Source organism: Ptychodera flava, chromosome 20, assembly GCF_041260155.1.
Source record: "Ptychodera flava strain L36383 chromosome 20, AS_Pfla_20210202, whole genome shotgun sequence".
NCBI lineage: Eukaryota > Metazoa > Hemichordata > Enteropneusta > Ptychoderidae > Ptychodera > Ptychodera flava.
In genome coordinates, this window is record NC_091947.1 from 33,980,856 (window position 1) to 34,006,390 (window position 25,535).

Sequence of the window (25,535 nt, forward strand, 5' to 3'; positions counted from 1 at the left end):
ACAGCAGTTTCGTACTGTGCTGGCTTCGAATTCGCTCGACATGGCCTCGAATCTCTCTTTGAGCAAATCTTTCTCGCCCAGAGCACTAAGTTTGCCGTTTGTTGAGACAATCTTTTTTAGTTATTGAACCATCGTGCTCTGGGCCACATTCTCATCTTTTCTGCCCCATCCACCCCTCTTAAGTACTTCTTAAAACCTGCTATTGCCTTGAGAACATCTGGCTCTAAGTAGTCGGATGGAGAAGGTTACTTTTGTTGAATCGGTGCTGGTGCAAGTCGCTGAAAAGCACATGATACTGACGACTGCTCCGTGTCTTGATCTCCACCCCTAACTGCAGATTGCGGTTTCGGTGCATAAAGCTTTACACTGTGCTTTGCCGCGCGTTTAGCATTGGCAAGTTGGTATGATGTTGCCGATGATCTTTTGAGCAGTTCCACAAATCTTGGATCGTTCTTGTTGTACTTATGAACGTTTATTAGGTGACGATCCACCCTCTTTACTTTTGTAGATCAATCAAGGGGGCATTCCTTGTATGGACGGTCACCCCATTTCTTCTGTAGTTTTGTCTTAATGGAGACCCTAGTAGCACTAATTAATGCATCAATTTCCTCCAGGCCGTGAACCGCCGGGAGGTGTCTTTTTAAATCCGTTACCCAAGCATGGCATCCTTCCTGACAACATTGTCGACTAAGCTTGTGCTTTCTTCTTTTATTCTGCGTTATTTCTCTGTAAGGAGGCCCTTTAGCTTTGGATTTTGAGTAGAATGCCTTCACGTTTGTGTATGGAGGCATTTTCTTTTTTTTATCTGCACTTGTTAGAGATTCACTGCAGAATACAGGGGATAGATTACGTAAGGCGACATAACATGTTTTTGCACCTTCCTTCTTGAATTTCTTTTCATTGTTACATCTCTTTGTTTTTATGTTAATTTTCAATTTCTTTCTTCTTACCACCTGATTCTTTGCAGTTTTCTCGTCGTCTACATCTGACTCTTCTGACTCTGACTCTTCTGATGGCCTATAGCTGTCTGACGAACTATCAGATCGGTTAAGATCCATATCCTCTTTATCTGAAATGAATAATCAGGTGTTGCATATTCACTGTTTGGTGATTACAAAGACTGAACGTCACTAGATATTAAGGATGACATAACTAATATTTAATTTCAAAACCTCGCTTCCAATCTCCCCCTCTATGACAGGGAGCTCTTCCTGCTTGTATATTTTTTTTGTGTTTGTTTGTGAGTATATGTTTGTGTTTGTTTATTTGTTATTTTTAATAAATAACAGTGAAAAGCTGTTTTGTTTATATTTGTCAATAAAGAGCAGTTTATTTATTCATTTGTTTATATATTTGTTTGTTTGTTTCTTTGTTTGTTTATATGTATTTCCGATGGTTAGGGTTCGGAATCTAATTCTTAAGTTGGGGTTAGGGCTAGGTTTAGGGTTAGGGTTAAGTTAGGGTTAGGTTAGGGTTAGGCTTAAGTTAGGGTTAGGGTTAGGGTTAAGTTAGGGTTAGGGTTAGGCCTAAGTTAGGGTTTTCAGAACGATCAAAAAGTTTTTCCTTTCCCCACGTAGGATTTATTGCTATTGTGTACTCTATTCAAAAATGCTTTATTTTTCTAAAATCCCCGCAAAATTACCAAAGTGATTTAAAATTTTCTCTGCAATAGAATTTGTGTGGAACATCGCCCTACAGGAACTTCTTTCGTTTTTATTTAGTTTATGCTAATAAAATCATAATAACAAGTTCATTTGTTTTGCAGAAACATCCCAAGTATGAAGTATTCTTTCTGTTTACAGAGACTGGCTGCCGAATTCCGCCATAGAGATCTGAGTTTTGCACATTTCCGGTGTTATTAAAGACAACCTTTGATCTTTGCGTCCAATATTTTTAGGATATCTCAGTAATAGGTAGATAAAGTGTTTAGTGGAATTTGAACAAGAAACGAGTTCAGGAAGGTCAACTAAAACCCAACCCTAATTCTAACCTTAACCCTAAAATTAGCGTTAAGTTTCTAACTCCCCAGTTTCCGATTGAAATCAAACTAACTTTATCAGATTGCGTTGATGCTTACTAACGTCATTCGTGTGCAAAAACCATGGAATTCTTACGTTTAATCCAAGTTTGTTTTTAAAAAATGTGAAAAAATGACTCCTATTTAGCCTGTACAGGTTTCTTTGAACTTTCACCTTTGACCTCTAAATTTGCATATGTTATACATTGTTACCTTAGCCACCAGTTCGGTAATTTTGGTTGACCTCCTTGCTCATTGAAGCGAACTGGGTAAGGGCTATGTTTGGGGTAAGGCTTAAGTTAGGTTTAGGTATAGGGTTAGGGTTAGGGTCAAGGTTAGCGTAAGGGTTAGGGTTAAATCATAAGTTTATTTCCTTTTTTCGCTGAAACATCCCAAGAATGAAGTATTCTTCCTGCTTACAGAGACTGGCTGCCAAAAGACACTTCCATCATAGAGATCTGAGTTTTGCACATTTCCGGTGTTATTGAAGACAACCTTTGCCCTCTGCGTCCAATATTTTTTGGATATTTTAGTAATGGGTAGATAAAGTGTTCTATGGAATTCGAACAAGAAACGAGTTCAGGAAGGTCAACTAAAACCCAAACCTAATTCTAACCCTAACCCTAAAATTAGGGTTAGGGTTTCTAGCTTCCTAGTTTCCGATTGAACTCAAACTAACGTTATCAGATTGCGTTGATGCTTACTAACATCATTCGTTTGCAAAACCCATGGAATTCTGACCTATAATCCGAGTTTTTTCTAAACAAATGTAAAAAAATGACTCCTATTTAGCCTGTACAGGTTTCTTTGAACTTTCACCTTTGACCTCAAAATTTGCATATGTTGTTCATTGTTACCTTAGCCGCCAGTTCGATAATTTAATTGACCTCCTTGCTCATTGAAGCGAACTTGGTAAGGGCTAGGTTGGGGTTATGCTTAAATTAGGTGTAGGGTCAGGGTTGGGGTATGGGTTAAGGTTAGGGTTAGGGTTAGGGTTAGCGTTAGGATTAGGGTTAGGGTTTGCTCAATCATAATTGACAAGTTTATTTCCTTCTTTTGCTGAAACATCCCAAGAATGACGTATTCTTCCTGCTTACAGCAACAGGCTGCCTAAAGACACTTCCATCATAGAGATCTCAGTTTTGCACATTTCCGGTGTTATTGAAGACAACCTTTGACCTTTGCGTCCAATATTTTTAGGATATCTTCGTAGTGGGTAGATAAAGTGTTTTGTGGAATTGAACAAGAAACGAGTTCAGGAAGGTCAACTAAAACCCAACCCTAATTCTAACCCTAACCCAAAATTAGGGTTAGGGTTTCTAACTTCCCAGATTCCGATTGAACTCAAACTAACTTTATCAGATTGCGCTGATGCTTACTAACGTCATTCGTTTGCAAAACCCATGGAATTCTGACCTTTAATCAAGGTTTTTCCTAAAAAAATATGAAAAAATGACTCCTATTTAGCCTGTACAGGTTTCTTTGAACTTTCACCTTTGACCTCAAAATTTGCATATGTTGTACTTTGTTAGCGTAGCCAGCTGTTCGGTAATTTTGGTTGACCTCCTTGCTCATTGAAGCGAACTGGGTAAGGGCTTGGTTGGGGTTAGGCTTAAGTTAGGTGTAGGTTAGGGTTGGGGTATTGGTTATAGCTAGGTTACGGTTAGGGTTAGCGTGAGGTTTAGCGTTAAGGTTAGGGTTAAATCATAAGTTTATTTCCTTTTCTCGCTGAAACATCCCAAGAATCAAGTATTCTTCCTGCTTACAGAGACTGGCTGCCGAAAGACACTTCCATCATAGAGATCTTGAGTTATGCACATTTCCGGTGTTATTGAAGACAAACTTTGCCCTCTGCGTCCAATATTTTTTGGATATTTTAGTAATGGGTAGATAAAGTGTTTTGTTGAATTTGAACAAGACACGAGTTCAGGAAGCTCAACTAAAACCCAACCCTAAATCTAACCCTAACCCTAAAATTAGGCTTAGGGTTTCTAACTTCCCAGTTTTCGATTGAACTCAAACTAACCTTATCAGATCGCTTTGATAGCAACTAATGTCATTCGTAAGCAAAAACCATGAAATTCTGACGTTTAATGCGAGTTTTTTCTAAAAAATGAGAAAAAATGATTCACATTTAGCCTGCACCGGTTTCTTTGAACTTTGAACTTTGACCTCACAATTTGCATATGTTGTACATTGTTACCTTAGCAACAAGTTCGGTAATTGTGGTTGACCTCCTTGCTCATTGAAGCGAACTGTTTAAGGGCTAGGTTTGGGGTTATGCTTAAGTTAGCAGTGTTTGATCTAGAGTGCGCCATTGCGCATTTTGCGCAAAAAAATCAGCTATGGCGCTATTTTCACAGGCCATGGCGCCATTTCGGGCGCAATATTTCAAGACCGGCGCCTGGTAGTTTGTTTCTGCCAGGCCACTATGTTTTACGCCCATGCTCTACGACAACACGAGGATTTACCGTAACGTGGTATATATTCAATCACGACATTTTGCGACAATGACGTAAGTTGGGATGACGTCTTTGACGGGACGTGTGCAGAAGGCCATGCGTAGCTATGCCAGCTGTACGATGCCAGCGGTAGGATGGTTACTCTGCCGCAAAGGTTATCGTAACGTTGTTTGGATAGTCGTTCGAGGCGGGCGGCCGCAGGTCGCCGTTTACTTGGCCAAGTAAACGGCGACCTGCGGCCGCCCGCCTCGAACGACTATCCAAACAATGTTACGATAACCTGTGCTCTGCCGTGGCTATATCTGTAAAGCCGTCGGGTTGTCTCCTCACCCACGCCCGACGATGGAGGTACAACGATGGAAGTGTCAGAAACTGACACGCAGACCGATGTTGCCGGTTCGCAACACAACCGGACCCCGCAGGTGAATACAATTTTGGGAATTTTACCATTAACGTCGATATGTAAGGCTACCATATGTAAGCTTAGACTGTAGTACGTTATGATCAAATAGCAAGCAATGCTTATACGGTATAACTATTTTACATGATGGAGTGGCCGGGACTGGTATTCAGTGCATGGTGTCGTGGACGCTAATTTCTGACATTTCTTGGGGTGATCAAAATATCCGAGTGTTAGGGAATGGTTATGTTTGTATTGGCTGCGTGTTTCCGAGGACAAGTCACTTGTTTATTTATTCGTTTGGCAGTGATTCGCATACCAGCGTGGTAGCCACGTGGGGTTTCCAGTCGTACAAAAACGGTTTAGATATTTCATATTTCTGTCATCAAACAAATAGAGAAGAGAGTGAATGTTTTTGTCTCAGTTTAATTTTTCTCTAGTATACGTAAATCTAGTATTTTACAGGTTTGATAATTCATTTACGTGAACCCCCAAATTTGATTTTAGTCCTTTACTCTAAACTTGAAATTTTGAAGAAATATAAGATAAAGGACACACTCTCAAATCTAAGTTTATTATTTCTCTGATTTTTAATACTAGTTTATTTTTTTAATTTATTTACCCCCTGTTTTTATTTTATTCCTTTACTCTTTACTTAAAATTGATTCAGAAATGGTACATGTTAGGGTGAAATTTTTATTAAAATCAGATTTGGCATTTCAGTGTTTACAGCTCAATAAAAAAATCATATTTTCTTCTCTCAGGTGAAGTGGCTGTCACAATGGCACTGGCTGTAATATGGACATGATGAATGGTAGCTGATGGTACATGTCTGCAATAAAACATATGCATAATCATCAGTATTGAGTTGAGAAAATGGTCAAAATTTGAAAAAAACAAAACAAATAAAAGTGTGTTATTAAATGTTGACTCACCTGTACGTCTGTCTTTTTGAAGAGATCCTTCTTGCGGGTGAACTGCCAGTCACTGCAGTAACTTCATATTATTTGATTAAAGGGACAGTAGCTGTCACTTTTAATAGGCTGCTTTCAGTGTTTTTATTCTGAGTATCAAAATGGTTTTTGTAATTCTTAAAAAATCAAGTTTGTCAACAAAGTCTGTATATCCACTCTATTTCTAGCAGTGGTATTGTTGACAATTGAATCTAAATTAAATTGTGAACAAATAAGGGTTTACTATACAACTAAAACATGAATAACTAAAGCGTAGTTGACAAACTGAATGCTAGTGAAATAACTTCAAGCTCAATAGAAAACTGCCGTTGTTGGATGACACACAGAAAGAAAAATATCAACAGTTACAGCTACTGCACTTTTTTTGTCAATTCCTTTAGCACAGTGGAATATGTCTTTGCAAATGTTGCCTGGCAACCCAGTCTGTCCATTATAAGCCTTTTAAAACAATTAATTGCAATTTTAATTTGATTAATAATTCTGGGGGACCACTTTTTATCCGCTGGTTGGGATCAACAAGGGCCCTCTTTAAAAATTGCAAGGGGCCCAGCATGGCCCCCTTTTTTTGCCAATGGCCCTTTTTTTCAAGGGAGTTGGGCCCACGATGGCCCCTATTTTTTGAAGTCCTAGATCAAACACTGAGTTAGGTGTAGGGTCAGGTTGGGGTATGGGTTAAGGTTAGGTTAGGGTTAGGGTTAGCGTTAGGTTAGGGTTAGGGTTTGCTCAATCATAATTGACAAGTTTATTTCCTTCTTTTGCTGAAACATCCCAAGAATGAAGTATTCTCCCTGCTTACAGCAACAGGCTGCCTAAAGACACTTCCATCATAGAGATCTCATTTTGCACATTTCCGGTGTTATTGAAGACAACCTTTGACCTTTGCGTCCAATATTTTTAGGATATCTTAGTAATGGGTAGATAAAGTGTTTTGTGGAATTTGAACAAGAAACGAGTTCAGGAAGGTTAACTAAAACCCAACCCTAATTCTAACCCTAACCCAAAATTAGGGTTAGGGTTTCTAACTTCCCAGATTCCGATTGAACTCAAACAACTTTATCAGATTGCGGTGATGCTTACTAACGTCATTCGTTTGCAAAACCCATGGAATTCTGACCTTAATATCCAGTTTTTTCTAAACAAATGTGAAAAAATGACTCCTATTTAGCCTGTACAGGTTTCTTTGAACTTTCACCTTTGACCTCTAAATTTGCATATGTTGTACATTGTTATCTTAGCCACTAGTTCGGTAATTTTGGTTGACCTCCTTGCTCATTGAAGCGAACTGGTAAGGGCTAGGTTTGGGGTTATGCTTAAGTTAGGTGTAGGGTTAGTGTTGGGGTATGGGTTAGGGCTAGGGTTAAGGTTAGGGTTAGCGTGAGCGTTAGCGTTAGGGTTAGGGTTAAATCATAAGTTTATTTCCTTTTTTCGCTGAAACATCCCAAGAATGAACTATTTTTCCTGCTTACAGAGACTGGCTGCCAAAAGACACTTCCATCATAGAGATCTGAGTTTTGCACATTTCCGGTGTTATTGAAGACAACCTTTGCCCTCTGCGTCCAATATTTTTTGGATATTTTAGTAATGGGTAGATAAGTGTTTGTGGAATTCGAACAAGAAACGAGTTCTGGAAGGTTAACTAAAACCAAACCCAAATTCTAACCCTAACCCTAAAATTAGGGTTAGGGTTTCTAACTTCCCAGTTTCCGATTGAACTCAAATTAACTTTATCAGATTGCGTTGATGCTTACTAACGTCATTCGTGTGCAAAAACCATGGAATTCTGACCTTAAATCCGATTTTTTCCAAACAAATGTGAAAAATGACTCCTATTTAGCCTGTACAGGTTTCTTTGAACTTTCACCTTTGACCTCAAAATTTGCATATGTTGTACATTGTTACCTTAGCCACCAGTTCGGTAATTTTGGTTGACCTCCTTGCTCATTGAAACGAACTGGGGAAGGGCTAGGTTTGGGGTTATGCTTAAGTTAGTTGTAAGGTCAGGTTGGGGTATGGGTTAAGGTTAGGGTTAGGGTTAGGGTTAGCATTAGGATTAGGGTTAGTGTTTGCTCAATCATAATTGACAAGTTTATATCCTTCTTTTGCTGAAACATCCTAAGAATCAAGTATTCTTCCTGCTTACAGAGACTGGCTGCCGAAAGACACTTCCATCATAGAGATCTTGAGTTATGCACATTTCCGGTGTTATTGACGACAACCTTTGACCTTTGCGTCCAATTTTTTTAGGATATCTTAGTAATATGTAGATAAAGTGTTTTGTGGAATTTGAACAAGATACGAGTTCAGGAAGGTCAACTAAAACCCAACCCTAATTCTAACCCTAACCCTAAAATTAGGGTTAGGGTTTCTAACTTCCCAGTTTTCGATTGAACTCAAACTAACCTTATCAGATCGCTTTGATAGTAACTAACGTCATTCGTAAGCAAAAACCATGGAATTCTGACGTTTAATGCAAGTTTTTTCGAAAAACAATGTGAAAAAATGACTCACATTTAGCCTGTACAGGTTTCTTTGAACTTTCACCTTTGACCTCAAAATTTGCATATGTTGTACTTTGTTAGCCTAGCCAGCTGTTCGGTAATTTTGGTTGACCTCCTTGCTTATTGAAGTGAACTGGGTAAGGCTAGGTTTGGGGTTAGGCTTAAGTTAGGTGTAGGGTTAGGGTTGGGGTACGGGTTAGGGCTTGGGTAAACATTAGGATTAGCGTGAGGGTTAGTGTTAGGGTTAGGGTAAATCATAAGTTTATTTCCTTTTTTCGCTGAAACATCCCAAGAATGAAGTATTCTTCTTGCTTACAGAGACTGGCTGCCGAAAGACACTTCCATCAAAGAGATCTGAGTTTTGCACATTTCCGGTGTTATTGAAGACAACCTTGCCCTCTGCGTCCAATATTTTTTGGATATTTTAGTAATGGGTAGATAAAGTGTTTTGTGGAATTTGAACAAGAAACGAGTTCAGGAAGGTTAACTAAAACCCAACCCAAATTCTAACCCTAACCCTAAAATTAGGGTTGGGTTTCTAACTTCCCAGATTCCGATTGAACTCAAACTAACTTTATCAGATTGCGGTGATGCTTACTAACGTCATTCGTTTGCAAACCCATGGAATTCTGACGTTTAATCCAAGTTTTTTCCAAAAAAATGTGAAGAAATGACTACTATTTAGCCTGTACAGGTTTCTTTGAACTTTCACCTTGACCTCAAAATTTGCATATGTTGTACTTTGTTAGCCTTGCCAGCTGTTCGGTAATTTTGGTTGACCTCCTTGCTTATTGAAGTGAACTGGGTAAGGGCTAGGTTTGGGGTTAGGCTTAAGTTAGGTGTAGGGTTAGGGTTGGGGTATGGGTTAGGGCTTGGGTAAACATTAGGGTTAGCGTGAGGGTTAGTGTTAGGGTTAGGGTTAAATCATAAGTTTATTTCCTTTTTTCGCTGAAACATCCCAAGAATGAAGTATTCTTCCTGCTTACAGAGACTGGCTGCCGAAAGACACTTCCATCATAGAGATCTTCAGTTATGCACATTTCCGGTGTTATTGAAGACAACCTGTGCCCTCTGCGTCCAATATTTTTTGGATATTTTACTAATGGGTAGATAAAGTGTTTTGTGGAATTTGAACAAGATACATATTCAGGGAGGTCAACTAAAACCCAACCCTAAATTGTAACTCTAACCCTAAAACTAGGGTTAGGGTTTCTTACTTCCCAGTTTTCGATTGAACTCAAACTAACCTTTTCAGATCGCTTTGATCGTTACAAACGTCATTCGTAATTTTGACGTTTAATGCGAGTTTTTTCGAAAAACAATGAGAAAAAATGATTCACATTTAGCCTGCACCGGTTTCTTTGAACTTTGACCTTTGACCTCAAAATTTGCATATGTTGTACATTGTTACCTTAGCAACAAGTTCGGTAATATTGGTTGACCTCCTTGCTCATTGAAGCTAACTGGGTAAGGGCTAGGTTTTGGGTTATGCTTAAGTTAGGTGTAGGGTCAGGGTTGGGGTACGGGTATGGGTTAGGGTTAGGGTTAGCGTTAGCGCTAGGGTTAGGGTTAGGGTTTGCTCAATCATAATTGACAAGTTTATTTCCTTCTTTTGCTGAAACATCCCAAGAATGAAGTATTCTCCCTGCTTACAGCAACAGGCTGCCTAAAAGACACTTCCATCATAGAGATCTCAGTTTTGCACATTTCCGGTGTTATTGAAGACAACCTTTGACCTTTGCGTGCAATATTTTTAGGATATCTTAGTAATAGGTAGGTAAAGTGTTTTGTGGAATTTGAACAAGAAACGAGTTCAGGAAGGTCAACTAAAACCCAACCCTAACTATAACCCTTACCCAAAATAAGGGTTAGAGTTTCTAACTTCCCAGTTTCCGATTGAACTGAAATTAACTTTATCAGATTGCGTTGATGCTTACTAACGTCATTCGTGTGCAAAAACCATGGAATTCTTACGTTTAATCCAAGTTTGTTTTTAAAAAATGTGAAAAAATGACTCCTATTTAGCCTGTACAGGTTTCTTTGAACTTTCACCTTTGACCTCAAAATTTGCATATGTTGTACTTTGTTAGCCTAGCCAGCTGTTCGGTAATTTTGGTTGACCTCCTCGCTCATTGAAGCGAACTGGGTAAGGGCTAGTTTTGGGTTAGGCTTAAGTTAGGTGTAGGTTTAGGGTGGGGTATGGGTAAGGGCTAGGGTTAAGGTTAGGGTTAGCATGAGGGTTAGTGTTAGGGTTAGGGTTAAATCATAAGTTTATTTCCTTTTTTCGCTGAAACATCCCAAGAATGAAGTATTCTTCCTGCTTACAGAGACTGGCTGCCGAAAGACACTTCCATCATAGAGATCTGAGTTTTGCACATTTCCGGTGTTATTGAAGACAACCTTTGACCTCTTGCGTCCAATATTTTTAGGATATCTTAGTAATGGGTAGATAAAGTGTTTTGTGGAATTTGAACAAGAAACGAGTTCAGGAAGGTCAACTAAAACCCAAACCTAATTCTAACCCTAACCCTAAAATTAGGGTTAGGGTTTCTAACTTCCCAGTTTCCGATTGAACTCAAACTAACTTTATCAGATTGCTTTGATGCTTACTAACGTCATTCGTGAGCAAAAACCATGGAATTCTGACGTTTAATCCAAGTTTTTTCTTTAAAAAATGTGAAAAAATGACTCATATTTAGCCTGTACCGGTTTCTTTGAACTTTGACCTTTGACCTCAAAATTTGCATATGTTGTACATTGTTACCTTAGCAACCAGTTCGGTAATTTTGGTTGACCTCCTTGCTCATTGAAGCGAACTGGGTAAGGGCTATGTTTGGGGTTATGCTTAAGTTAGGTGTAGGGTCAGGGTTGGGGTATGGGTTAAGGTTAGGGTTAGGGTTAGCATTAGGGTTAGGGTTAGGGTTTGCTCAATCACAATTGACAAGTTTATTCCTTCTTTTGCTGAAACATCCCAAGAATGAAGTATTCTCTCTGGTTACAGCAACAGGCTGCCTAAAGACACTTCCATCATAGAGATCTGAGTTTTGCACATTTCCGGTGTTATTGAAGACAACCTTTGACCTTTGCGTCCAATATTTTTAGGATATCTTAGTAATGGGTAGATAAAGTGTTTCTGGAATTTGAAGAAGAAACGAGTTCAGGAAGGTCAACTAAAACCCAACCCTAATTCTAACCCTAAGCCAAAATTAGGGTTAGGTTTTCTAACTTCCCAAATTCAGATTGAACTCAAACTAACTTTATCAGATTGCGTTGATGCTTACTAAAGTCATTCGTTTGCAAACCCATGGAATTCTGACCTTTAATCCAAGTTTTTTCTAAAAAAATGAGAAGAAATGACTCCTATTTAGCTGTACAGGTTTCTTTGAACTTTCACCTTTGACCTCAAAATTTGCATATGTTGTACTTTGTTAGCTTAGCAAGCTGTTCGGTAATTTTGGTTGACCTCCTTGCTCATTGAAGCGAACTGGTAAGTGCTAGGGTTAGGGTTAGGTTTAAGTTGGGTGTAGGGTTAGGGTGGCCTATGGGTTAGGGTAAGGGTAAGGGTTAGGGTTAGCGTGAGGTTAGTGTTAGGGTTAGGGTTAAATCATAAGTTTATTTCCTTTTTTCGCTGAAACATCCCGAAAATGAAGTATTCTTCCAGTTTACATAGACTGGCTGCCCAAAGACACTTCCATCATAGAGATCTCAGTTTTGCACATTTCCGGTGTTATTGAAGACAACCTGCGACCTTTGCGTCCAATATTTTTAGGATATCTTAGTAATGGGTAGATAAAGTGTTTTGTGGAATTTGAACAAGAAACGAGTTCAGGAAGGTCAACTTAGACCCATCCTAATTCTAACCTTAACCCGAAATTAGGGTTAGGGTTTCTAACTTCCCAGATTCCGATTGAACCCAAACTAACTTTATCAGATTGCATTGATGCTTACTAACGTCATTCGATTTGCAAAACCCATGGAATTCTGACCTTTAATCCGAGTTTTTTCTAAAAAAATGTGAAGAAATGACTGCTACTTAGCCTGTACAGGTTTCTTTGAACTTTCACCTTTGACCTCAAAATTTGCATATGTTGTACTTTGTTAGCGTAGCCAGCTGTTCGGTAATTTTGGTTGACCTCCTTCCTCATTGAAGCGAACTGGGTAAGGGCTAGGTTTGGGATTAGGCTTAAGTTAGGTGTAGGGTCAGGGTTTGGGGTGTGGGTTAAGGTTAGGGTTAGGGTTAGGTTTAGCGTTAGGATTAGGGTTAGAGTTTGCTCAATCATAATTGACATCCCAACAATGAAGTATTCTCCCTGCTTACAGCAACAGGCTGCCTAAAGACACTTCAATCATAGAGATCTCAGTTTTGCACATTTCCGGTGTTATTGAAGACAACCTTTTTCCTTTGCGTCCAATATTTTTAGGATATCTTAGTAATAGGTAGATAAAGTGTTTTGTGGAATTTGAACAAGAAACGAGTTCAGGAAGGTCAACTAAAACCCACCCTAATTCTAACCCTAACCCAAAATTAGGGTTAGGGTTTCTAACTTCCCATATTACGATCGAACTCAAACTAACTTTATCAGATTGCGTTGATGCTTACTAATGTCATTCGTTTGCAAAACCTATGGAATTCTGACCTTTAATTCACGTTTTTTCTAAAAAAATGAAAAAAAATGACTCACATTTAGCCTGCACCGGTTTCTTTGAACTTTGACCTATGACCTCAAAATTTGCATATGTTGTGCATTGTTACCTTAGCAACAAGTTCGGTAATATTGGTTGACCTCCTTGCTCATTGAAGCTAACTGGGTTAGGGCTAGGTTTAGGGCTAGGCTTAGTTAGGGTTAGGGTTAGGGTTGGGGTATCGTTAAGGTAAGGGTTAGGGTTAGGGTTAGCATTAGGATTAGGGTTAGGGTTTGCTAAATCATAATTGACAAGTTATTTCCTTCTTTTGCTGAAACATCCCAAGAATGAAGTATTCTCCCTGCTTACAGCAACAGGCTGCCTAAAGACACTTCCATCATAGAGATCTCAGTTTTGCACATTTCCGATGTTATTGAAGACAACCTTTTTTCTTTGCGTAAAATATTTTTAGAATATTTTAGTAATGGGTAGATAAAGTGTTTTGTGGAATTTGAACAAGAAACGAGTTCAGGAAGGTCAACTATAACCCAACCTAATTCTAACCCTAACCCAAAAGTAGGGTTAGGGTTTCTAACTTCCCAGATTCCGATTGAATTCCAACTAACTTTATCAGATTACGTTGATGCTTACTAACGTCATTCATTTGCAAAACCCATGGAATTCTTACGTTTAATCCAAGTTTGTTTTTAAAAAATGTGAAAAAATGACTCCTATTTAGCCTGTACAGGTTTCTTTGAACTTTCACCTTTGACCTCAAAATTTGCATATGTTGTACTTTGTTAGCCTTGCCAGCTGTTCGGTAATTTTGGTTGACCTCCTTGCTCATTGAAGCGAACTGGGTAAGGGCTATGTTTGGGGTAAGGCTTAAGTTAGGTTTAGGTATAGGGTTGGGGTGTGGGTTAAGGTTAGGGTTAGGATTAGGGTTAGCGTTAGAGTTAGGGTTAGGTTTGCTCAATCATAATTGACAAGTTTATTTCCTTCTTTTGCTTAAACATCCCAAGAATGAAGTATTCTCCCTGCTTACAGCAACAGGCTGCCTAAAGACTCTTCCATCATAGAGCTCTCAGTTTTGCACATTTCCGGTGTTATTGAAGACAACCTTTGACCTTTGCGTCCAATTTTTTTAGGATATCTTAGTAATAGGTAGATAAAGTGTTTTGTGGAATTTGAACAAGATACGAGTTCAGGAAGGTCAACTAAAACCCAACCCTAATTCTAACCCTAACCCTAAAATTAGGGTTAGGGTTTCTAACTTCCCAGTTTTCGATTGAACTCAAACTAACCTTATCAGATCGCTTTGATGCTTACTAACGTCATTCGTTTGCAAAACCCATGAAATTCTGACCTTTAATCCACTTTTCTTTCTAAAAAAATGTGAAAAATGACTCCTATTTAGCCTGTACAGGTTTCTTTGAACTTTCACCTTTGACGTCAAAATTTGCATATGTTGTAAATTGTTACCTAGCCGCCAGTTCGGTAATTTTGTTGACCTCCTTGCTCATTGAAGCAAACTGGGTAAGGGCTAGGTTTGGGGTTATGCTTAAGTTAGGTGTAGGGTCAGGGTTGGGGTATCGGTTAAGGTAAGGGTTAGGGTTAGGGTTAGCATTAGGATTAGGGTTAGGGTTTGCTAAATCATAATTGACAAGTTTATTTCCTTCTTTGGCTGAAACATCCCAAGAATGAAGTATTCTCCCTGCTTACAGCAACAGGCTGCCTAAAGACACTTCCATCATAGAGATCTCAGTTTTGCACATTTCCGATGTTATTGAAGACAACCTTTTTTCTTTGCGTAAAATATTTTTAGAATATCTTAGTAATGGGTAGATAAAGTGTTTTGTGGAATTTGAACAAGAAACGAGTTCAGGAAGGTCAACTATAACCCAACCTTAATTCTAACCCTAACCCAAAAGTAGGGTTAGGGTTTCTAACTTCCCAGATTCCGATTGAATTCCAACTAACTTTATCAGATTACGTTGATGCTTACTAACGTCATTCATTTGCAAAACCCATGGAATTCTGACCTTTAATCCAAGTTTTTTCTAAAAAAATGTGAAAAAATGACTCCTATTTAGCCTGTACAGGTTTCTTTGAACTTTCACCTTTGACCTCAAAATTTGCATATGTTGTACTTTGTTAGCCTTGCCAGCTGTTCGGTAATTTTGGTTGACCTCCTTGCTCATTGAAGCGAACTGGGTAAGGGCTAGGTTGGGGTTAGGCTTAAGTTAGGTGTAGGGATAGGGTTGGGATGTGGGTTAAGGTTAGGGTTAGGATTAGGGTTAGCGTTAGAGTTAGGGTTTGGGTTTGCTCAATCATAATTGACAAGTTTATTTCCTTCTTTTGCTGAAACATCCCAAGAATGAAGTATTCTCCCTGCTTACAGCAACAGGCTGCCTAAAGACTCTTCCATCATAGAGCTCTCAGTTTTGCACATTTCCGGTGTTATTGAAGACAACCTTTGACCTTTGCGTCCAATATTTTTAGGATATCTTAGTAATGGGTAGATAAAGTGTTCTGTGGAATTTGAACAAGAAACGAGTTCAGGAAGGTTAACTAAAACCCAACCCAAATTCTAACCCAAACCCTAAAATTAGGGTTAGGGTTTCTAACTTCCCAGATTCTGATTGAACTCAAACTAACGTTATCAGATTGCGTTGATGCTTACTAACGTCATTCGTTTGCAAAACCCATGGAATTCTGACCTTTAATCCACGTTTTCTTCTAAAAAAATGTGAAAAATGACTCCTATTTAGCCTGTACAGGTTTCTTTGAACTTTCACCTTTGACCTTAAAATTTGCATATGTTGTACATTGTTACCTTACCCGCCAGTTCGATAATTTTGGTTGACCTCCTTGCTCATTGAAGCAAACTGGGTAAGGGCTAGGTTGGGGTAATGCTTAAGTTCGGTGTAGGGTCAGGGTTGGGGTATGGGTTAAGGTTAGGGTTAGGGTTATGGTTAGCGTAAGGATTAGGGTTAGGGTTTGCTCAATCATAATTGACAAGTTTATTTCCTTCTTTTGCTGAAACATCCCAAGAATGACGTATTCTCCCTGCTTACAGCAACAGGCTGCCTAAAGACACTTCCATCATAGAGCTCTCAGTTTTGCACATTTCCGGTGTTATTGAAGACAACCTTTGACCTTTGCGTCCAATATTTTAGGATATCTTAGTAATGGGTAGATAAAGTGTTCTGTGGAATTTGAACAAGAAACGAGTTCAGGAAGGTCAACTAAAACCCAACCCTAATTCTAACCCTAACACCAAAATTAGGGTTAGGGTTTCTAACTTCCCAGTTTCCGATTGAACTCAAATTAACTTTATCATATTGCGTTGATGCTTACTAACGTCATTCGTGTGCAAAACCCATGAAATTCTGACCTTTAATCCACGTTTTCTTTCTAAAAAAATGTGAAAAATGACTCCTATTTAGCCTGTACAGGTTTCTTTGAACTTTCACCTTTGACCACAAAATTTGCATATGTTGTACATTGTTACCTTAGCCGCCAGTTCGGTAATTTTGGTTGACCTCCTTGCTCATTGAAGCAAACTGGGTAAGGGCTAGGTTGGGGTTATGCTTAAGTTAGGTGTAGGGTCAGGGTTGGGGTATCGGTTAAGGTAAGGGTTAGGGTTAGGGTTAGCATTAGGATTAGGGTTAGGGTTTGCTAAATCATAATTGACAAGTTTATTTCCTTCTTTGGCTGAAACATCCCAAGAATGAAGTATTCTCCCTGCTTACAGCAACAGGCTGCCTAAAGACACTTCCATCATAGAGATCTCAGTTTTGCACATTTCCGATGTTATTGAAGACAACCTTTTTCTTTGCGTAAAATATTTTTAGAATATCTTAGTAATGGGTAGATAAAGTGTTTTGTGGAATTTGAACAAGAAACGAGTTCAGGAAGGTCAACTATAACCCAACCTTAATTCTAACCCTAACCCAAAAGTAGGGTTAGGGTTTCTAACTTCCCAGATTCCGATTGAATTCCAACTAACTTTATCAGATTACGTTGATGCTTACTAACGTCATTCATTTGCAAAACCCATGGAATTCTGACCTTTAATCCAAGTTTTTTCTAAAAAAATGTGAAAAAATGACTCCTATTTAGCCTGTACAGGTTTCTTTGAACTTTCACCTTTGACCTCAAAATTTGCATATGTTGTACTTTGTTAGCCTTGCCAGCTGTTCGGTAATTTTGGTTGACCTCCTTGCTCATTGAAGCGAACTGGGTAAGGGCTAGGTTTGGGGTTAGGCTTAAGTTAGGTGTAGGGATAGGGTTGGGATGTGGGTTAAGGTTAGGGTTAGGATTAGGGTTAGCGTTAGAGTTAGGGTTTGGGTTTGCTCAATCATAATTGACAAGTTTATTTCCTTCTTTTGCTGAAACATCCCAAGAATGAAGTATTCTCCCTGCTTACAGCAACAGGCTGCCTAAAGACTCTTCCATCATAGAGCTCTCAGTTTTGCACATTTCCGGTGTTATTGAAGACAACCTTTGACCTTTGCGTCCAATATTTTTAGGATATCTTAGTAATGGGTAGATAAAGTGTTCTGTGGAATTTGAAGAAGAAACGAGTTCAGGAAGGTTAACTAAAACCCAACCCAAATTCTAACCCTAACCCTAAAATTAGGGTTAGGGTTTCTAACTTCTCAGTTTCCGATTGAACTCAAATTAACTTTATCAGATTGCGTTGATGCTTACTAACGTCATTCGTGTGCAAAAACCATGGAATTCTGACATTTAATTCAAGTTTTTTCTAAAAAAATGTGAAAAATGACTCCTATTTAGCCTGTACAGGTTCTTTGAACTTTCACCTTTGACCTTAAAATTTGCATATGTTGTACATTGTTACCTTAGCCACCAGTTCGGTAATTTTGGTTGACCTCCTTGCTCATTGAAGCAAACTGGGTAAGGGCTAGGTTTGGGGTAATGCTTAAGTTCGGTGTAGGGTCAGGGTTGGGGTATGGGTTAAGGTTAGGGTTAGGGTTATGGTTAGCGTAAGGATTAGGGTTAGGGTTTGCTCAATCATAATTGACAAGTTTATTTCCTTCTTTTGCTGAAACATCCCAAGAATGAAGTATTCTCCCTGCTTACAGCAACAGGCTGCTTAAAGACACTTCCATCATAGAGATCTCAGTTTTGCACATTTCCGATGTTATTGAAGACAACCTTTTTCCTTTGCATCCAATATTTTTTAGAATATCTTAGTAATGGGTAGATAAAGTGTTTTGTGGAATTTGAACAAGAAACGAGTTCAGGAAGGTTAACTAAAACCCAACCCAAATTCTAACCCAAACCCTAAAATTAGGGTTAGGGTTTCTAACTTCCCAGATTCTGATTGAACTCAAACTAACGTTATCAGATTGCGTTGATGCTTACTAACGTCATTCGTGTGCAAAAACCATGGAATTCTGACGTTTAATCCAAGTTTTTTCTAAAAAAATGTGAAAAATGACTCCTATTTAGCCTGTACAGGTTCTTTGAACTTTCACCTTTGACCATAAAATTTGCATATGTTGTACATTGTTACCTTAGCCACCAGTTCGGTAATTTTGGTTGACCTCCTTGCTCATTGAAGTGAACTTGGTAAGGGTAGGTTTGGGGTTATGCTTAAGTTAGGTGTAGGGTCAGGGTTGGGGTATGGGTTAAGGTTAGGGTTAGGGTTAGGATTAGGGTTAGGGTTAGGGTTTGCTCAATCATAATTGACAAGTTTATTTCCTTCTTTTGCTGAAACATCCCAAGAATGAAGTATTCTCCCTGGTTACAGCAAGAGGCTGCCTAAAGACACTTCCATCATAGAGATCTCAGTTTTGCACATTTCCGGTGTTATTGAAGACAACCTTTGACCTTTGCGTCCAATATTTTTAAGATATCTTAGTAATGGGTAGATAAAGTGTTTTGTGGAATTTGAACAAGAAACGAGTTCAGGAAGGTCAACTAAAACCCAACACAAATTCTAACTCTAAGCCAAAATTAGGGTTAGTTTTTCTAACTTCCCAAATTCAGATTGAACTCAAACTAACTTTATCAGATTGCGTTGATGCTTACGAAAGTCATTCGTTTGCAAAACCCATGGAATTCTGACCTTTAATCCAAGTTTTTTCTAAAAAAATGTGAAGAAATGACTCCTATTTAGCCTGTACAGGTTCTTTGAACTTTCACCTTTGACCTCAAAATTTGCATATGTTGTACTTTGTTTGCCTAGCAAGCTGTTCGGTAATTTTGGTTGACCTCCTTGCTCATTGAAGCGAACTGGGTAAGTGCTAGGTTAGAGTTAGTTTAAGTTATGTGTAGGGTTAGGGTTGGCCTATGGAATAGGGTAAGGGTAAGGGTTAGGGTTAGCGTGAATGTTAGTGTTAGGGTTAGGTTAAATCATAAGTTTATTTCCCTTTTTTTCGCTGAAACATCCAGAAAATGAAGTATTCTTCCTGTTTACATAGACTGGCTGCCAAAGACACTTCCATCATAGAGATCTCAGTTTGCACATTTCCGGTGTTATTGAAGACAACCTGTGACCTTTGCGTCTAATATTTTTAGGATATCTTAGTAATGGGTAGATAAAGTGTTTTGTGGAATTTGAACAAGAAACGAGTTCAGGAAGGTCAACTAAGACCCAACCCTAATTCTAACCTTAACCCGAAATTAGGGTTAGGGTTTCTAACTTCCCAGATTCCGATTGAACTCAAACTAACTTTATCAGATTGCATTGATGCTTACTAACGCCATTCGATTGCAAAACCCATGGAATTCTGACCTTTAATCCGAGTTTTTTCTAAAAAAATGTGAAGAAATGACTGCTATTTAGCCTGTACAGGTTTCTTTGAACTTTCACCTTTGACCTCAAAATTTGCATATGTTGTACTTTGTTAGCGTAGCCAGCTGTTCAGTAATTTTGGTTGACCTCCTTCCTCATTGAAGCGAACTGGGTAGGGCTAGGTTTGGGATGAGGCTTAAGTTAGGTGTAGGGTCAGGGTTGGGGTGTGGGTTAAGGTTAGGGTAAGGGTTAGGGTTAGCGTTAGGGTTAGGGTTAGGGTTTGCTCAATCATAATTGACAATCCCAACAATGAAGTATTCTCCCTGCTTACAGCAACAGGCTGCCTAAAGACACTTCAATCATAGAGATCTCAGTTTTGCACATTTCCGGTGTTATTGAAGACAACCTTTTTCCTTTGCGTCCAATATTTTTAGGATATCTTAGTAATGGGTAGATAAAGTGTTTTGTGGAATTTGAAGAAGAAACGAGTTCAGGAAGGTCAACTAAAACCCAACCCTAATTCTAACCCTAACCCAAAATTAGGGTTAGGGTTTCTAACTTCCGAGATTCCGATCGAACTCAAACTAACTTTATCAGATTGCGTTGATGCTTACTAAAGTCATTCGTTTGCAAAACCTATGGAATTCTGACCTTTAATTCAAGTTTTTTCTAAAAAAATGTGAAAAATGACTCCTATTTAGCCTGTACAGGTTTCTTTGAACTTTCACCTTTGACCTCAAAATTTGCATATGTTGTACATTGTTAGCCTTGCCAGCTGTTCCGTAATTTTGGTTGACCTCCTTTGCTCATTGAAGCGAACTGGGTAAGGGCTAGGTTTGGGGTTAGGCTTAAGTTAGGTGTAGGGTCAAGGTTGGGGTGTGGGTTAAGGTTAGGGTAAGGGTTAGGGTTAGCGTTAGGGTTAGGGTTAGGGTTTGCTCAATCATAATTGACAAGTTTATTTCCTTCTTTTGCTGAAACATCCCAAGAATGAAGTATTCTCCCTGCTTACAGCAAAATGCTGCCTAAAGACACCTCCATCATAGAGATCTCAGTTTTGCACATTTCCGGTGTTATTGAAGACAACCTTTGACCTTTGCGTCCAATATTTTTAGGATATCTTAGTAATGGGTAGATAAAGTGTTTTGTGGAATTTGAACAAGAAACGAGTTCAGGAATTTCAACTAAAACCCAACCCAAATTCTAAAATAATCGCAATCATACCAATCCATAATCCAATAACACTAGGTCAAAATTTGTAAGACAATAGTTGTAAACATAGACACAAAACAGCACAGAACAGACAGTAAATAGACGGTACAAACAAAGTCAAACTCATGAAAGAAAGATATATGGACCTCTGGCCAAAAGACCAAGAAGTGATGTCAGGTGTTTCGAAAATAGTAAGCGCATCCTGCCCCACATGTGGCACCCGCCATATATCAATCTGTAAGTCAGATAGGTAGTGGTCACTAACTAAGGCCCAATGTCACCGATGCCATCAGTGATCATTTGTCGAAGAGAGATATTGTATTTATCTACCAGCTTGCGATACCTGCCAAAAAAGCGTTTGAATGTAGAGACAAGTCTTGCTCTGGTGTAACCTTGATTTAACAGTTTGAAAGAGAGATGGCCATGTCTCTCTACAAAATCACCATATGAACTGCATGCTCTTGCATATCGTATAAGCTGGGAAATGTATACCCCATAAGCAGGTGAGAGTGGAATATTACTGATGAGGTGTGGAAAATTAATTATACTAAAGTTGAAATCATCTCTCTTGTCATATAGCCTAGTAGAAAGGTGACCATTGGAGTCAAATTCAAGTAAAATGTCCAGATATGAAGCAGAAGAGGCCGTTTCTGTAGTTTCTTTAATCTCCAATTCTGGAGGATAAATCATAGCGAGATATTTACTGAATTCAGAGTTATTCAATGAAATAACATCGTCTATGTATCTAAATGTTAGGTTGAAAGTACGAGCTACAGAGACCTTTTTCTGCTTGATAAGGTTCTGGATAAATTCTGCCTCGTATGAGAACAGAAATAAGTCGGCAAGTAAGGGAGCACAGTTAGTGCCCATGGGAATTCCTATACACTGTTGGAAAATGTGTCCTCCAAATTCAACAAATATGTTGTCAATGAGGAAATCAAGCATACTGATAATGTCTTTCTCGGTATAAAACACTTTAGCGTTAGTTGTATTTTTAACAAAATATGTAGAATTATACCCTAATACCACATATTTGTAACGGCGTGAACCGTTTTTGTAGAAAATGCTTGGTTGATGATGTTTTTCAAGCGTTCTTTCAATTTATCATGTGGTATTGTGGTATACAATGTGGAAAAATCGAAAGTTTTAATAGATGTTATTTTTGAAACAGATCTTGATTTCAAATTTCCAAGAGTTCCTTCGAATTTTTTAATATCCACATTTGATTTATACCACTCCGAGAAAAGACAACATCACAGTATGATTGAAGTCCCGTTTAACAGTACAAAGAACAGAAGTCAGTATCTTCGATAACTCTGTTGTTGAACATTTTGAAGATCCTGCGATAAACCTAGCTTTGTAAGGTGTTTTGTGGAGCTTTGGTATCCAGTATAAGCTAGGCAACTTATTATGGTCATCCTTTGTTGTAATATGAAATTATCCATGAATGACTTATGGTTTGCCAAAATTTCAGATTTGTTGAACATTGATTGTCTGTAAGTGGAGTTGGTGGAGGTCTTAGTTACACCAAGTTCGTCTATAAGACATTCAAAATAATACTTCTTACAGACAAATACAATGTTATTGGCAGCTTTATCAGCAGGGACGACAACATATTTGTCATGGATATCATTCAAACACTTAACAGCATCAGGATCTTTAAATACAGAATAGGGTCTTCTGCAAACATGTGATCTTAGTCGACCATACGGCCACGCACTATTTTCCTCACAGATTTGACCCATTCTGACAGTGTGTCCAACTCTACATCCTCCCTTTTAGCCCATTTCCTGGCATAATCTTCAACTGAGTCCATAATGATCTTAAAATTATGGTTCCAGTTGATCCTGCGAGGTTCTCTGAACTTGGGTCCACAAGATAATATCTTACGAAGGTGGTGATGTTCAACCAAGTTCAGATCACCAGTGATGACATGGCCAACTGGAGTATGTTTGAAGGGAGATGTAGAGCAGTCACAGGATGCTGGTGTTTGAAGGAATTCATCATTTTTAAGTGCCGCAATGCCTTATTGTAATTGAATATTTTATTGGAGATTGCCTTGGTATATTGATATGACAGTATAGGTACAGACTGGTTCTTAAAGTATACAGGTATAGTTGATGTAACATTTTTGTTGTGTAGTATATTGCTGATATTAATGGCATCAATTCCTTTGTTAGTAAATGGAAGATGTATGAAATGACGATGATCATCAGTCATAGGTTCAGCACGAACAGGCTTGTATAGTCTGTATAGTGCAATGTCAGCAATAATACTAACCAGTCTGTACGGTTGTTTGTTCGGATCTGTCAAAGACAATCCCAATGCATAGACATGCAACCTTCTCAAGTCCTTGATGGAAAGAGCAAATAATGAAGTACGAATGTGATGGAGACCTAAAGCTTCTGCAATAAAGAAGCAGTTCATGAAATTTGTCATGGCAATTGGATGTAGCTGATGTATCCAATTTAGGCCGATGGTAACGCCTATGTCCATGACTACGTCTTCTACGGACAGAAGACTCAAATAGGCCCATCACATTCACTTCTGAACAACCAGGACTTGAGAGATTGCCTATATCTTTGATGTTGCCAAAATTAGGGTTAGGGTTTCTAACTTCCCAGATTCCGATTGAACTCAAACTAACTTAATCAGATTGCGTTGATGCTTACTAATGTCATTCGTTTGCAAAACTTATTTAATTCTGACCTTTAATCCACGTTTTTTTCTAAAAAAATGTGAAAAATGACTGCTATTTAGCCAGTACAGGTTTCTTTGAACTTTCACCTTCGACCTCAAATTTTCATATGTTGTAAATTGTTACCTTAGCCGCCAGTTCGGTAATTTTGGTTGACCTCCTTGCTCATTGAATCAAACTGGGTAAGGGCTAGGTTTGGGGTTATGCTTAAGTTCGGTGTAGGGTCAGGGTTGGGGTAGGGGTTAAGGTTAGGGTTAGTGTTAGGGTTAGCGTTAGGATTAGGGTTAGGGTTTGCTCAATCATAATTGACAAGTTTATTTCCTTCTTTTGCTGAAACATCCCAAGAATGAAGTATTCTCCCTGCTTACAGCAACAGGCTGCCTAAAGACACTTCCATCATAGAGATCTGAGTTTTGCACATTTCGGATATTATTGAAGACAACCTTTTTCTTTGCGTCCATATTTTTAGAATATCTTAGTAATGGGTAGATAAAGTGTTTTGTGGAATTTGAACAAGAAACGAGTTCAGGAAGGTCAACTAAAACCCAACCCTAATTCTAACCCTAACCCAAAATTAGGGTTAGGTTTCTAACTTCCCAGATTCCGATGGAACTCAAACTAACTTTATCATATTGCGTTGATGCTTACTAACGTCATTCGTGTGCAAAAACCATGGAATTCTGACCTTTAATCCAAGTTTTTTCTAAATAAATTTGAAAAAAATTACTCCTATTTAGCCTGTACAGGTTTCTTTGAACTTTCACCTTTGACCTCAAAATTTGCATATGTTGTACTTTGTTAGCCTTGCCAGCTGTTCGGTAATTTTGGTTGACCTCCTTGCTCATTGCAGCGAACTGGGTAAGGGCTAGGTTTGGGTTAGGCTTAAGTTAGGTGTAGAGTCAGGGTTGGGGTGTGGGTTAAGGTTAGGGTTAGGGTTAGGGTTAGCGTAGGGTTAGGGTTAGGGTTTGCTCAATCATAATTGACATCCCAAGAATGAAGTATTCTCCCTGCTTACAGAGACTGGCTGCCAAAAGACACTTCCATCATAGAGATCTGAGTTTTGCACATTTCCGGTGTTATTGAAGACAACCTTTGACCTCTGCGTCCAATATTTTTAGGATATCTTAGTAATAGGTAGGTAAAGTGTTTTGTGGAATTTGAACGAGAAACGAGTTCAGGAAGGTCAACTAAAACCCAAACCTAATTCTAACCCTAACCCTAAAATTAGGGTTAGGTAGGTTTCTAACTTCCCAGATTCCGATTGAACTCAAATTAACTTTATCAGATTGCGTTGATGCTTACTAACGTCATTCGTGTGCAAAAACCATGGAATTCTTACGTTTAATCCAAGTTTGTTTTTAAAAAATGTGAAAAAATGACTCCTATTTAGCCTGTACAGGTTTCTTTGAACTTTCACCTTTGACCTCAAAATTTGCATATGTCGTACATTGTTACCTTAGCCACCAGTTCGGTAATTTTGGTTGACCTCCTTGCTCATTGAAGCAAACTGGGTAAGGGCTAGGTTTGGGGTTATGCTTAAGTTCGGTGTAGGGTCAGGGTTGGGGTATGGGTTAAGGTTAGGGTTAGGGTTAGGGTTAGCGTTAGGATTAGGGTTAGGGTTTGCTCAATCATAATTGACAAGTTTATTTCCTTCTTTTGCTGAAACATCCAAGAATGAGTATTATTCCTGCTTACAGCAACAGGCTGCCTAAAGACACTTCCATCATAGAGATCTTAGTTTTGCACATTTCCGATGTTATTGAAGAGAAACCTTTTTCCTTTGCCTCCAATATTTTTAGAATATCTTAGTAATGGGTAGATAAAGTGTTTTGTGGAATTTGAACGAGAAACGAGTTCAGGAAGGTCAACTAAAACCCAAACCTAA